We start from the raw sequence: 15,064 nt of genomic DNA, 5'->3' as shown, positions 1-15,064 counted from the left end.
GATCTGCGTATCAAATGATAATGTAGCATCTAACCTGAACCTGGCCTCCATTGAATTTGATCTTAAACCTAGGAACTGGATCTCTATTTCCCATCCTTAGGGCATCTGATTGACAAGTAATCCATTTCAGTTTGTTGCCCTAGAATCACTTTGTTGCTAACCCTAGACTTGTATTGAGCTTCTCCAGGTCCTCCAACCCTCCTTTCCCTACTGGCAAAAAAAAAAAATGTGCACGTCATCAGCCAATAAGCGATGCTTCAAACCTGCTGCTTCAATAATTCACATAAAGGGGCCATACATCTTGGGCATATGGCTATTTTTTTGCAGGTACTTTTTCTTTTTGTGCAATATTATGGAAATTCATAGTTAATGAGTGACTGTAATATACAATTATGTAAAGCAATTCAGTAACTATAACACATAATAAAACTGTGCATGAAAAATGCTTTGCAAAATCAGTATCATTCAAAAAGAACTGAGTCACCTCAGTTAATGTTCTTGTGGAAAAGTGTGTTGAAAAACTAGTTTCTTTGCATAGGAGTCCTGATAGCAAAATTGCTCAGTTCCTTTACTAAATTGCATGAGTGCTTTAGTGAGTTCCCTCCCCCACCATGGCTAAGCATCCACCTAGTGTCCCACAGTGCATGCGCTTTTATCCACTTTCAGGCCGCTGCAATATCAGTGCGTGTTAAATGGGCATGCACGCTCTCTTAACACTTGCCGATCCACCTCTCCTGGGCACCTGATTTAATATTTAAATGGGCTGCTGTGGTAAAAAGGAGGAACTAGGGAAAATTTGCATCCCTAGCACATCCTTGGCATCGGGCACCCAAGAGAGGTGGCTGTCAGCAGGTTAGGAAAATGGATGCTCATTAATTAAGTGTCCATTTTCCTAACCTGACCACTGGCGACATTATTTTTTTTTCCCGTTCCTCCGACTTAATATCACTACAGTATTAAGTGTGTATCGGGTGCATATTTTATTTTTTTTCGCATCGGGGAGGAATAGTTAATAGCCCAACCATTGAGTGTTCCGGTGCCTTGGTCAGATCATTATTTAATTACTGCTTGTATTTCGTTTAAATTTCCTAAGGTTAAAACTGAATCCCCTAATAAAATAGAAATAGAATATAAAAAACCCTTTAGTTCAGAGGACTTAATCAATAATTTACCCGAAGCATTGACAAAATTAGACTGCTCTGATACAACTAAAGCAATTACATCTTGGATTGAAACTACTTCAGAGTTAGCCAATAAAATCTGCCCAATAATAAAGAAAAGGATTGCCCCAACAAACAAACATAAAGCACCGTGGTTCTCATCTAACTTAAAAACCTTGAAGAAAGGACTGCGAAAACTAGAAAGAATTTGGAGAAAAAACAGTAATATCGATACATTAACAATTTACAGGAAAGCTCTTCATAAGTATAGAAATGAGATAAATATGGCCAAACGAAATTTTGACGCTGAAAAGATACATAAATTCCAGTTTAACCCAAAGATCTTATTCACATATGTTTCCGATCTTATTAAACCGAAAGAAAACACAAACTCTTTTGAGAATCCTAAGGCAAAAGCGAGTGAATTCGCTTCTTTCTTTATAAATAAAGTTCAGATGATTTTAAAAGATTTAAAAAACCAACCCACTCAAAACATAACTCTTCCTTGTAACCCTTCAATTTCATGGGCAACTTTTGACACTGTTTCTTCTTTAGAAGTTGGTAATCTTATAAAAAAGATTAAACCAGCTAATCATCCGTTAGATGCCATATCAACAAAGGCCTTAAAATCAGTTTCAGATATTAATGCAAAACCGCTGGCTGAGATCATCAATACATTTTTAGAAGAGGGATTATTCCCAGACTCACTGAAATGTGCTGTAGTAAAGCCCTTAGGGGTAGATTTTAAGAGGCGCGCGAACAGCCTACTTTTGCTTGCGCATCAGACTCAAGCAAAAGTACGCTGGATTTTAGTAGATACGCGCGGAGCCGCGCGTATCCACTAAAATCCTGGATCGGCGCGCGCAAGGCTATCGATTTTGTATAGCCTGCGCGCGCCGAGCCGCGCTGCCTCCCCCCCGTTCCCTCCAAGGCCGCTCCGAAATCGGAGCGGCCTTGGAGGGAACTTTCCTTTGCCCTCCCCTCACCTTCCCCTCCCTTCCCCTACCTAACCCACCCGCCCGGCCCTGTCTACACCCCCCCCTTACCTTTGTCGGGGGATTTACGCCTCCCGGAGGGAGACGTAAATCCCCGCGCGCCAGCGGGCCTGCTGCGCGCCGGGCCGCGACCTGGGGGCGGGTACGGAGGGCACGGCCACGCCCCCGGGCCGTAGCCACGCCCCGTCCCCGCCCCCAACACGCTGCCGACACGCCCCCGGAACGCCGCGACGACCGGGCCCGCCCCCCGACACGCCCCCGACACGCCCCCCTCCGAGAACCCCGGGACTTACGCGAGTCCCGGGGCTCTGCGCGCGCCGGGAGGCCTATGTAAAATAGGCTTCCCGGCGCGCAGGGCCCTGCTCGCCTAAATCCGCCCGGTTTTGGGCGGATTTAGGCGAGCAGGGCTCTGAAAATCTACCCCTTATTGAAGAAATGTCAACTTGATCCAGAAATCATGTCTAATTATTCCTTTTTTGGCAAAATTATTAGAGAAAGTCGTTAATCGACAGCTAATGGAGTATCTTGAGGATAATCAACTGCTTTTTCCCTCACAATTTGGATTTAGGAAATCTCATAATGCAGAAACTTTACTAATTTCTCTGACAGATACAATTCACAGGGGTTTTGATCAAAACAAATCTTATTTATTAATCCTATTGGATATCTCAGCGGCATTTGATACCATGAAGCACGAAGTCCTATTAGTAAGATTACAAGAAATTGGATTGAAAGACACAACACTGGCATGGTTTAGATCATTCCAATCGAATAGATCCTTCAAAGTAAAAGTGGGTACAATAGAATCAGAGAAAAAAGAAATGCAGACAGGGGTTCCACAGGGCTCTTCGTTGTCCCCTACACTTTTTAATGTATATATGGCCCCGTTATGTAGATTCTTAGCAGGACTAGGACTGGTTCACTATTTGTTTGCAGACGATGTCCAAATTTTGCTACCCATTAATGATTCTCTTCAATCTACCCTGAAACTATGGGATGTATACCTCTCATCAATAAAACAATTATTGTCTCATATGACACTCTCTTTAAACAGCTCAAAAACAGAAATACTGTATATGAGTAATAAAGTAACAGAGAAAACTGAGTTAGAAATAAAGTCTCTTTTACCACTATATAAAATCAATTACGAAGCAAGAGATCTAGGCCCTATTTTAGATGCAGAACTAAGCATGAAAGCAACAATCAAAGCAGTAAACAAAGAAGGCTTCTATAAATTACAGATTTTTAAAAAATTGAAACCTTTTTTACATATAGGGGATTTTCGTACGGTGCTGCAGGCACTTATTACACCAAAGTTAGACTACTGTAATGCCCTATTGCTGGGAGTACCAAGTTCAACTCTACGTCCCTTACAGTTGCTTCAAAACGCAGCAGCGCGTTTACTAACAAATAAGAGGAAATACGATCATATATCACCTGTCTTGAAGGAACTTCACTGGTTACCGATTCATTCAAGAATTCAATATAAATGTTTATTACTGATTCATAAAACAGTGTATGGTAATAATTCCGAATGGCTAAATGCTTCACTTCAGATTCACACACCTGCCCATAACCTGAGATCTTTGGGAAAAGCATTGCTCACAATTCCTTCACCAAAAATAGCACATTTGAGCTCAGTCAGAGAAAGGACCTTATCTCTGGCAGGCCCAAAAATTTGGAATGCTCTGCCTGTAGATATTAGAACAGAAACTAGCATCCAGAAGTTTAAAAAATTGATAAAAATGTGGCTATTTGAGCAGGCTTTTAATGAAGCAAATGTAGCCATTTGAGCAAGTAATATGTGACCATTGAATTTAATGAGAGTATTCAATAAGTCTTATTTAGTTTTAGTAAAGTATTTTAAGTTTTACTATTTAGTTCTTTTATTAAGAATTTTAAATATAGAAATGCCAAAGGATAGGGTAGTAATAGATGTTCTGAGGAAGGTGATAGGATGTTTTAGATTATGGATAGCAGAGGTGTATAGTTTAGATAAAGAATAGTTTATAACTATATTACTGTATCAATTCATAATGCTTGTTTTATTTTATTTTATGTATGGTTCTATTTTATGTGATTGTGTTTTAATGGAAATGTATTGATGTATTGTTAACCGACTTGATATCTCTTGAGGAAGGTCGGTATATAAATACCTGTAAATAAATAAATAAATACATAAATAAATAAATAAATTTACATGTGATGAGCATTATTAGCTTTGCGCTGGTTTGGACGCGCTAACCCCCTTATTGCATCGGATGCACGCATGTGCTGCCTCTACCGCGTAAGTGGGGGGATTTTAATATACGCGCGCGCCAATGCAGTTACCAGTTAAACCAGTTTGTTCCCACCTTGCAATGTTACAGGATAGGACTTCCTAACCTTCCTAGCTCACTAACCTCTCTTTTACCCTACCTGCCCCAACCCTTAAAACCCCACTGACTAGCTTAGTTTATTTTGCTTTATAACTTACAAGCCGTCTATGGCAGAAGTAAAGTTACACGCTTGAGCATATAAATATTTACGCGCTGGTTTCCATTTAAATTCCTGAATGCCCATGCCCTGCCCAGACCACGCCCATGCCCCTTTTAAAAAAAATTTTTCTTTTGTGTGCGTACCGGGACATACTCGTGTCCATGGACGCCTCCTAAAATACGCGCCATGCACCGGCCCGAGAGACTCGCATATCTCCCTGATTTGGTGCAGGGTTTTAAAATCTACCCCTAGATTGCATTAGCATTGTGAGGGGAAGTGGGGAGAAGGTTTAACGCAGGGAGCAAAAGTTAGTGTACAGATTGCATTTTCAAATCTTGGTGTATACTTTTCCAGCAAGAGGGACTGGGCGGAAATAGATACTTTTATTGTATTTATCTGTTATTGTATTTATACTCTGTATATGCTATGCTATTGTATTTTATATATACACTATTGTATTTATTTTATAATATTTTTATGATGTATTTTGACGTGATGCTGTGAGCCACCCTGGGTCCTTTTTGGGAAGAGAGCAACACATAAGTCTAAAATGTAATGCATCGTGTGTGCAGAGCCATTTGCGCTCTAGCAGATTGGCTTCAATATATTAGAAACACTGCTGGGGAGGATGGTTTGCAAAGCTTGTTATATGGCCAAACACGTTTACCTGCATAAAACAGCATTTTGAAAATGTCCTCCCTTCTCCCCTCTCTCCCTCTGCATGCAGCTAGAAGTACATGGCCATGCACTCTATGACTGACGCACTACGTTCCCTGCTGGCCATGAATTTTCAAAGGGGAAATTGGCAGGCAGGCTCCTGCAAGCTGCCTTGGGACTTTGAAAATTGCCCCTAAGAAATCATATCATCTCCCATTTCTTTTCCTCCTTCACTTTGCAGCCTCAGCCTCTCACTTATTCCAGACGTATTTCTCACATAAGCCATTTCAGGAGTGCTTCTGTCGATGGCTCAGTAATAATAGCAGAGATCTGATCACAAGAAACTCGCTGCAACTGTCAGCAAGAGCCTGGCAAACACACTTCTGACAGCTGAAAGACTTTTCTCGCAACTAGAAATTTATGATCTTCAATGTGACCAGCTCTGTCAAGGGCATGCCAATCTAGAGAGTAGATAGATAATATAACCCTGCTCTGATATTCCTGACCCCACTATCCCTTCCATTACTGAACTAGGCGGCAGGTGCCCAGGGTGCCAAAATTATGGGGAAGTAGAAAAACCACAGAAACCTCCAGGTGCCATCTACCCACTTTAAAGATAAGACACCACAAGAGAGAAAAGAATAGATGCTGGACAGAGGTGGAGGGCGGAGACAGAGAGGAAGCTGGGTGGGAGAGGTAAGGGTGGAAAGAGAGGATTCCTGAGCATGTAGGGGATGGAGAGAGAGAGAGAGAGAGAGAGAGAGAGAGAGAGAGAGTATGCTGGGCATTGCCTAAAGGGGGGCAAAAGGACTGGGATGATACTGGTGTGCTGAGCAGCGAGTGAAGGGGAGGAAGGGGAGAGGGGACGCTGGGAAAAGAAGAAGAGAGGAGAGACGCTGGACAGGGGGATAGAGAGAAAAGATGCCGGGCACTGTGGTCAAGGGGCAATGGTGGGGATGTGGGACTTGGCAGTGGGTACCAGAGCTGCAGGTATGTAAGTAGGAGGTACACCTAGGGCATCTAATACCTTGCAGCGGCCCTGGCTGTGATAGCATGTCTCACCAGAACCTGAGGGTCATGTCTGACCTGTGAAAGAGAGAACAGCGGGGAAGAAAGAGAGGCAGGAACCGCACTGCAGTCTGCGGCTTTCCTCATCAATGCTGAAGCTATGCAGTGATTTTAGAATGCATTTAACAATTTCTGCGGCGAAGATCAGGCAAGGAGGCTGCAGCAGGTGTTGCTGTTTGCCTAAATATCCCAAAACGCATCAGATCCACCAAAAATGACTTCAAAATTATAAACTTATTTTTGTTAGGGAAGGCTGCTCAAACCAGCAGGATAGGCAAGCTGAGAAAGGCAGGCTGGTATAAGCATAGCGCCTGATGAGGTTACATGGTAAACAGGATGCTAACTCCTGTAACCCCTGGGCACAGCTCAATCTGAAGGGAGTATGAGTTCACACTTCCTATACCTCTGCTTTCCAGGATTCCCGCTTGGGAGGAGGGAGACTTCTCTTCAAAGCTCTGAGCGTTAATAGAGTCTTTAATATTAACAGTAAAAAGCACGCTGGGCTCAGGATGCAGTCCCAATGTAACTTTAATGATAATTGCTTTTAAATGGAAATAAATGACAATTTAAAAGTTCTTGTTCCATAACGTTCAGTACATAGTCCTCTTCCCATCAATCTGTGAGTCTACAACAATGATTTAATCTGCTCTTTCATTCCTATTCCATCCCAATTTCAGGGGTAGTTTGGAAGCTCCCTCCTGGAAATGGTGGATATATAATACTTGAATTGTTCTAGATGACATAAGTCAAAATCCCATTTGTCATATCTTAATCAAGTTGTCTAGAATAGACTCCTGATCATACATTTAAACACCTTGTAACTTCTTATCTAATTTATTGATTCACTTATTTGCAAGCATTTATATTCCACCAATCTAAAACTCTTGCTGGATTACATAGATACACGGCACGCAGAGATTACTTCTGCTCCCGAGGAGCAGTAAGTATAAAAATAAAAAAAATGGAGAAGGTTAGGGTTAGTTTAGGGGTCAGGGAGGCAGGGGAAGAGGGTGGATGGATAGGGTTAGGGGTTCCCTCCCAGTCCGCTCCTTAACTGGAGGGGACTGGGCCGTGTGACTTTAGAATATTCCCTGCGCATCGCGGGCTGCATCAGACGTAATCAGACGTAATGTTTGCACACAAACAGGTGCACAACTGCTTGTTAAACTATGCCCTCTGTTAAGTGCATCTTATTACATCAGCCCCTCAACCTGAAGATAAGACAAGAGGCTGGAAGAACTGAAAGGAACCAGCACAGGAAGGGGAAGAGGCAGAGATGCTGTAGGCAAAATCAGGCCAATGTAATACAGCCGAGCGCACTGGTTAACCCGTGGTAGGACGCACATGAACGCACGGATGTTAAAATCAGGCGCGCATGGGCGTATGGATATCGCATTTTATAACATGCATGCGATAACCCGTGCATGTTATAAGATGAACACGTCCATGTGTGCGCGCCGAGAACCGCATGCGCATGAATGCGCGAGCGCTCCTTTTAAAATCTACCTTTAAATCAACATCTTGAAAATCAATATCAGTACTTATCGTGTCAGGATGTCTCAAATAAGAAAAAATGCCGACACAGCCTTGTTGTATACATTATTGAGAAAGAAAGTACTGTTCACTAATCCCACACCCTTCGGCCACTTTCCACGTGGCCACTGTAAAGCCTGTTCACTATTGTTAACTATATCTTCATTTACACATCCCGTACTTTTCAGCTCAAGTTCACATTCGATTGCTCCACCACAGGTGTTGTATACATTATTCAGTGACCAAAAAAGCATTCACCTTAATTTTAACTTATTTGCCTACAATTCAGAACTTTGAAGAATTATAGCAAAGGCACAAATGCTTCAAAAAAATACCTGCAGATGGGACCTTCATAACACCCATGCGTGTAAATTAGTTTTCAGCACGAAATGCCCAGGTCATCCTTAATCATTTCCATCATTTTACATACAGCAAATGTCTATCTGTTCTATTATTATTATTTTACATTTTTAAATGCAAATTAAAAAGGAAACTTCCCTTAATTATCAGGAGTACCAGCAGTAGCAGCAGTGCTTATTCCCAATGCACCCGACATAACGTTATGTTTCACTCCAAAACTGCATCAGGGACACAAGTTAAGGCGATGTCCATGTCTTTATGAGGACAAAAATGGCTGCTGCCGCCGGTACTCCTGATAATAAAGGGAAGTTTCTTTTTAATTTGCATTTAAAAATTAAAAAAAATAATAATAGAACAGATGGACACTTCCTGTATGTAAAATGATGGACCGGTGATTAAGGATGACCTGGGCATTTCGTGCTGAAAACTAATTTGCTCATCCGGGTGTTATGAAGGTCCCATCTGCAGCTATTTTTTTTGAGGCATCTGTGTCTTTGATATATTTCTTCAAAGTTGTGAATTGTAGGTAAATAAGTTTCAATTTAAGGTGAATGCTTTTTTGATGATAGGATAGTTTTGGGTTGCATTTACATTTTTTACTCTCTTTTCTGCTTGGTGGATTTACATTATTTAGTGCCCATGCCTATATTTATTTATTTATTTGTAAGGTCATTTTAAAAAATTCTATCACAACGGTTTACAAGGGTAACAAATTAAAATAATAAAAACCTCTCATAAGAAAGACATAGAAAAGTATAAAATAATCATGTAGAAACAAAAATAAATCAGATCAAATATTAAAACCTCTCATAAAAAAGGACATGGATAGTTATATATGTGGGAAAACTACATAGAAAGGTATAAAATAATCATGTAGAAACAAAAATCAGATCAAATACTAAAACCTCATAAAAAAGACCTGGATAGGTATATATGTGTGGGAAAACTGCTTGTAGCGCACGTACACACATCTATTGTTTGGAGATGGACCCTTGTCCTGGAGCAGTGTAGGATGGCTCTCTGGTCAGGCCCAGGAAGTACCTGCCACCAGGTGGCGGAGCACAGGAGGAGACAGAGGCTAGCTGGAGCTTCACCACTGGAAGTCCGTGGTCCCCCCGGGTGGAGCCCTTGGGGTCCAGGGCCGCTTGGACTTAGGTGGACCTTGCAGGGTCTCCCAGATAGGAAGTATAGAGGTGTGCCCACCAGGATCAAGGGTGCGTGGTCAATTTCTTGACTAGAGGCCTGAGGGATCAAGGAAGGCCAGTACAGTGTCTGGGCTGACAAGGCTAGGAGCAGGGCCAGAATCAAGGAGGTGTGGTCAACGATAGCAGAGGTCAGGTTCCAAGGATCAGTCCGTGAGTGGTCAGCCAAAGCAGAAGTCAAATTCCAAGGATCAGTCTGAGAGTAGTCAGCCAAAGCAGGGGTCAGGTTCCAGAGGTCATACGTGGTCAAGGAGGCAGGCAAGGTCAGAATCTGGGCAGCAATCAGCATGGTCAAAGAGGCAGGCAAAGGTCAGTACCAGAGAGTCAGTCCAAGAGGTACTACCTAAGAATGTTGTGGGAAGGTTTCCACGAGTTCTCCTCGGCCCCATAACCCTCCCAGGTTAAGAGATATTCCCATCTGCCTCAACGCCACCGGACATCGAGGACTTCTCTTACTTAGAGAGTCGTATCAGGGTCGGTGGAGATCCGAGGTGGCGATGGATTTCTTCGAGAGGGCCAGGATAGGACTAGCGGCTTCAACAGGGAAACATGGAAAGTGTTATGAATACCCATGGCACGTGGCAGTTGTAATTGGTAGGACATTGCTCCTACTCTCCGTAGGACTGGAAAAGGGACGATGAATTTCAGAGCCAGACGGTGTGAAGGGAGTCGCAGTCTTATATATCAAATGCTTAGCTACACTTTCTGGCCAGGACGGAAGAGTGGAGTGGGACGTCTGAGGGCATCTGAAGTTCGTTTGGAATGTTTGGCAGCCTGATTGAGGCATTCCTTAACTTGGTTCCACACCTGACGAATGTTGTGAGCCGTAAACTGAGCGGCTGGTGAAGGAACAGAGAGGGATATTGCCAGCAGTAGATGTGGTTGTCGACCAAACACCATAGAAAATGGTGATACATCGGTGGCAGCAGCAATGTGGGTATTATGCAACAATTCTGCCCAATGCAGCAGGTCGGACCAATTGTCCTGTTGGTCGTTCACATATGAGCAGAGGAAAGTCTTCAGGGTCCGGTTGGTTCTTTCTGCTTGGCCGTTGGCTTGGGGGTGATGGGCTGATGTAAAATTCAAGGTGATGTTGAACTTTTTACAACGAATGCCATATCCTTGCAGCGAACTGTGGTTCTCGGTCTGAGATAATTTCTTTTGGAAGGCCATGGAGGCAAAAGACATGCTTTAGGAACAATTTAGCCAATTCTGGGGCCGAAGAAAGGCTTTGCAGAGGAATGAAGTGACCCATTTTAGAGAAACGGTCAATGATAATTCAGATCACGGTATTGTTCTGTGACGGTGGAAGGTCTGTGATGAAATCCGTGGATATGCTTGACGGTGGGAGCTGGAAGCGGTTGGAGGAGGCCCCATGGTCATCCTGTAGGAGGTTTCTGTTGGGCACAGACGGGGCATGAATCTACATAGTTGCGGGAGTCTTGCATCTTGCTGGGCCACCAGTAGACTCTCCGCAACATCTCGAGGGTTCTGGTATGGCCCGGATGTCCAGCCAGCTTAGAATCATGGGCCCATTTGAGAACCCGCTCACATAATCTACGTGGAACAACATTTTTTCCAGCAGGGACCATGGTGGTCACTGAGAGGGATACACAGGCAGGATCAATGATTTGTCTTGGGACATCGGGAATGTCTTCAGGTTCGAAGGATCTGGAGAGCGCATCTGGGCGGAGGTTTTTCGAGGCTGGTCGATAGCGCAGTTCAAAATTAAATCTCTCGAAGAACAGCGCCCATCGAGCTTGGATTCAGGAGTAGTGCTTCTTTTAGGTGTTCGAGATTCTTATGATCGGTGAAAATGGTAAATTTGTTTTGCGCCCCTTCCAACCGGGACGCCACTCTTGGAGGACCAATTTGACCGCTAGGAGTTCCTGATCTCTGACAGTACAGTTCAGTTCTGTAGGCAAGAATTTGTGCGAATAGAACGAGCATGGTAGTGTACCCTTAGGAGAAAACTGACTTAATACTGCCCCAGCTCCAATAGCAGATGTGTCGACTTCTATGATGAAGGGGCGTTTTGGGTCCATATGTTGTAGGCAAGGACCAGAGCAGAATGCTTCTTTTAGCGTTTGAAAGGCGGCTTGTGCTTTGGGAATCCACACATGGGTGTTATGCTCGTTTTTTAATGAATTTTGACACACTGAGCTCAAAAGGTTGGCCATCACTGCCCTAGTTCTACAACTTCTCTTCAGTTGGTAAGGGTTTGCCTCTGGTACACTGTTAATAACTTTCAGGGATTAACTCCTCTAGAGTATACAAAGGCTAAATAAGTAAGCATGGTACATGGGGATTGCTTTTCAGTGCTTAGGGAAAGAGTGGAAGAGCTACCACACTCCAGGAGAAGAGGTGAGAGGGGAATAGAGAGTTCCAGGAGTGGAAAAGCCAGACCAAAAGCAAACACACCTCAGATGATTGCCAAGGAAGCAGACAATGTACAGGAGGAGGAGACACAGATCCTAATTCTTCTGCTGTCTCCTCACTCTTTTGAGACTAAGGATTCTCTGTGTTGATTCCATCCTCTCTTAAAGTAAAAAAACAGACTTAGGGAGAGTAATTTTATAACAGCCCACACAGGGCTGTACCCACAAACGTAGCATGAATTTTCAGAGCAGATTTATGCACATAAGTCTGCTTGTAGACCTATCTGCAGAAAGTTGCATCTGCTCCAGAGCAGATTTTAACTTTCTGCATTTACATTTATGTGCACACTTTTAAAAATTGAAAGTGTGCACATGAATGCTTTTCCTGCCTTAACTCCAACCGCTGGAATGCCTTTCTAGTGTGGGTAAGAGCATGTGCAGAATGGGGATCTGCGCATGCTTTCTCATGCTTGACACTCTAATTAGTTTTCAAAGTGCCACTTATGCCCATCAAACAGGATGTTTATGCATGTAAGTCACTTTGAAAAGCAAGCCCCAAGAGGGCAGGAGAGAAATCATTAGTTGCAAAAAAGCAGAAGAATTACGAAAACAGGGGAATTTTGCATGCTCAGCTAACCAGAAAGGTAGAGAAGAAAAGAGGAAGATGAGAAAAAGTGCCTTGGAGAAGGTGCATATCCTAGAGACAGTCAGGCTATATGGCTGCCATCAGGCATATAATTTGGCAGCATAGATAGTAATAACTGGGCAAACATGGAGGATCAGTTTCTCTTTTTCTGCTATCATTTACTATGTTAATATGAATTGGAACAGGGGGATAATAGCATCATTCTGGAGGCTGTGCCACACATACCCAGGTTGCCAGCCCCATACCCTCACAGGACGTCCAGCCAAGACAATCTGCAGTGAGGAAAAAGACCGACATCAGATGGTGCCGCTACCTCATAAGAACATAAGAAATTGCGATACTGGGTCAGACAAGGGTCCATCAAGCCCAGCATCCTGTTTCCAACAGTGGCTAATCCAGGCTACAAATGCCTGGCAAGTACCCGAACACTAAGTAGATCCCACGCTACTGATGCGAGTAATAGCAGTGGCTATTTTCTAAGTCAACTTAATTAATAGCAGGTAATGGACTTCTCCAAGAACTTATCCAAACCTTTTTTAAACCCAGCTACACTAACTGCACTAACCACATCCTCTGGCAACAAATTCCAGAGCTTAATTTTGTGTTGAGTGAAAAAGAATTTTCTCCAATTAGTTTTAAATGTGCTACATGCTAACTTCATGGAGTGCCCCCTAGTCTTTCTATTATCCAAAAGAGTAAATAACTGATTCACATCTACTCATTCAAGACCTCCATGATCTTAAAGACCTCTATCATATCCCCCCTCAACCGTCTCTTCTCCAAGCTGAACAGCCCTAACCTCTTTAGCCTTTCCACATAGGGGAGCTGTTCCTTCCCCTTTATCATCCTCAGCCAACCATGGTACATCCATCCCATTGAAACCAGGGAGGTAATTCTGCCAGCCCTGATTCCAGAAGGCATTGGCATTTGACCTTCCTCCCCATCAGTAATCTATAGTGTTGGGGCAAGGGTCAGTCTTTTCCCTGTCAGTGCTCTGTGTAGGCAATTGAAATATATCAAGATATCAAGGAAAAAAGGACTGGGAATGTTATAGTCTTGCCTGATGTCCCCAGTGGAGTTAGATGGCAGGACATTAACCCCAGCACCCCTCATATGCAAGACATTTTTTAATTTCAGTCAAAATGATCATCCTTTAGTGTACAGTGCAATCCTTGTGTTTGACTGCACTATTATTTTAGCAGGTAGTATGAATGGAGAATATGCCCACCTAAGACCAAAAGGCCATCAAGGTCAACAATGATCATCTAAGCCATATTATTTTTATAATAACTTGTGAAATGGGTTTCTATTAGAGCTACTAAAACCACTACATATGACTTCTGTGTTGTTGTGAGTAGAATGCTTCCTGATAGCAAAGTCTTTTCAATAAGATGCAAATTAGTAAGCTAAGATCAGGCATCAAACAGTATGCCATTAGCAAGTGCTCAGCAAATAATGTGGAGAGTGAGCATACTACTTTATTTACCTGGCTCATGCAAAACACTCATTTGCCTTTGATGTTCTTTCATTTGCAAGTGTGGAAATACAGATTTTAGCATATTCTCAGGAATGTCTTTCCAGACCACTTCAATGTGCATCTTAAGGCCTCCTTACATAGCTTGCTGTTTATATCCTGCAGATGAGGGCCTCAAAATACATGTTAAAGTTTACTGCATAGGCCCCAAATTGTTGAGATTTCCTCAGAAGCGCAAAGTACGATGTATCCTAATGTGATAACCTCTGCCTCAGGAAATCTGATGATGCTTGTGTGCTTTCTTTTGACTACTAGATCCAAGAGGAGTATGGCCTTACAATTCAAATTGATTTATTCTGCAAATGGGTCAGATCCAATAGTGGGGAGGGAAACAGATGTGATGCTGGAAATGAGCCTTCTGTCTTTTTTTTTTTTTGCCACTTCGTCACACATGACAGAAATGTCAAGTGATAATTGAAAAGAGAAGCAAGAACTGTTACAGTTTAGAGAAGCTATAGCTTATGTGGCAGGTGACAGAAAGAGTTCTCCGTCTGTAATTCTCAGGAAACGTAAAATCCATCCATATCTGATAAAATAAAGAAATAAAAAAAAAAGAATCTGTTAGCTAAAAATTGCCATTGTCTTTTTTGCATTGCAGGATAAACGTATGCAAGAGAAGGCAGCTCCCGTCTCCTTCCTTCTATCTTCGGCGACATCTTCTGTTGGTGAGAGGCTGAAACACAACCAGAAACGTTCTAGCAAAAAAAAAAATAATAATAATCCACTGCTCTTAGAAAACTTTTTTTTGGCTAAAACATTTCTGGCTGAATTCCAATCACATCAGCAAAGAGCACATCACCCACAAATCTCCTTGGATACAGGCTATTAATTCAAGATCTCTCCAAGTGAAGACAGCACTTATGTTACAGGCCTTGGCAGTACGTGCCAGGGCTCCATTGCAGAGTCATTTTTTATGGGGTAATGGGGACTTTTATCCCCTGGAGCTGTGGCCCGGTCTTGGTGTCCTGTAATATCGCAGGCCGGAACACACTCCTGATCATTCCATGCAGATTTTCACATGGCCCTTTCACTGCCTTGGTCCATGCTGGTCTT

General features: G+C 42.9%; 1 protein-coding gene across 1 annotated transcript in view; it reads right to left on the bottom strand.

Moving 5' to 3' along the window:
* GLP1R (glucagon like peptide 1 receptor) overlaps positions 1-15,064 on the bottom strand; it is a 328,220-nt gene that overhangs the window by 66,965 nt on the left and 246,191 nt on the right. The window lies entirely within an intron of this gene.

This window comes from Rhinatrema bivittatum, chromosome 3, assembly GCF_901001135.1.
Source record: "Rhinatrema bivittatum chromosome 3, aRhiBiv1.1, whole genome shotgun sequence".
Lineage (NCBI taxonomy): Eukaryota > Metazoa > Chordata > Amphibia > Gymnophiona > Rhinatrematidae > Rhinatrema > Rhinatrema bivittatum.
The sequence above is the reverse complement of the archived record's forward strand: the minus strand, read 5'-3'. Positions and strand labels throughout refer to the sequence as shown.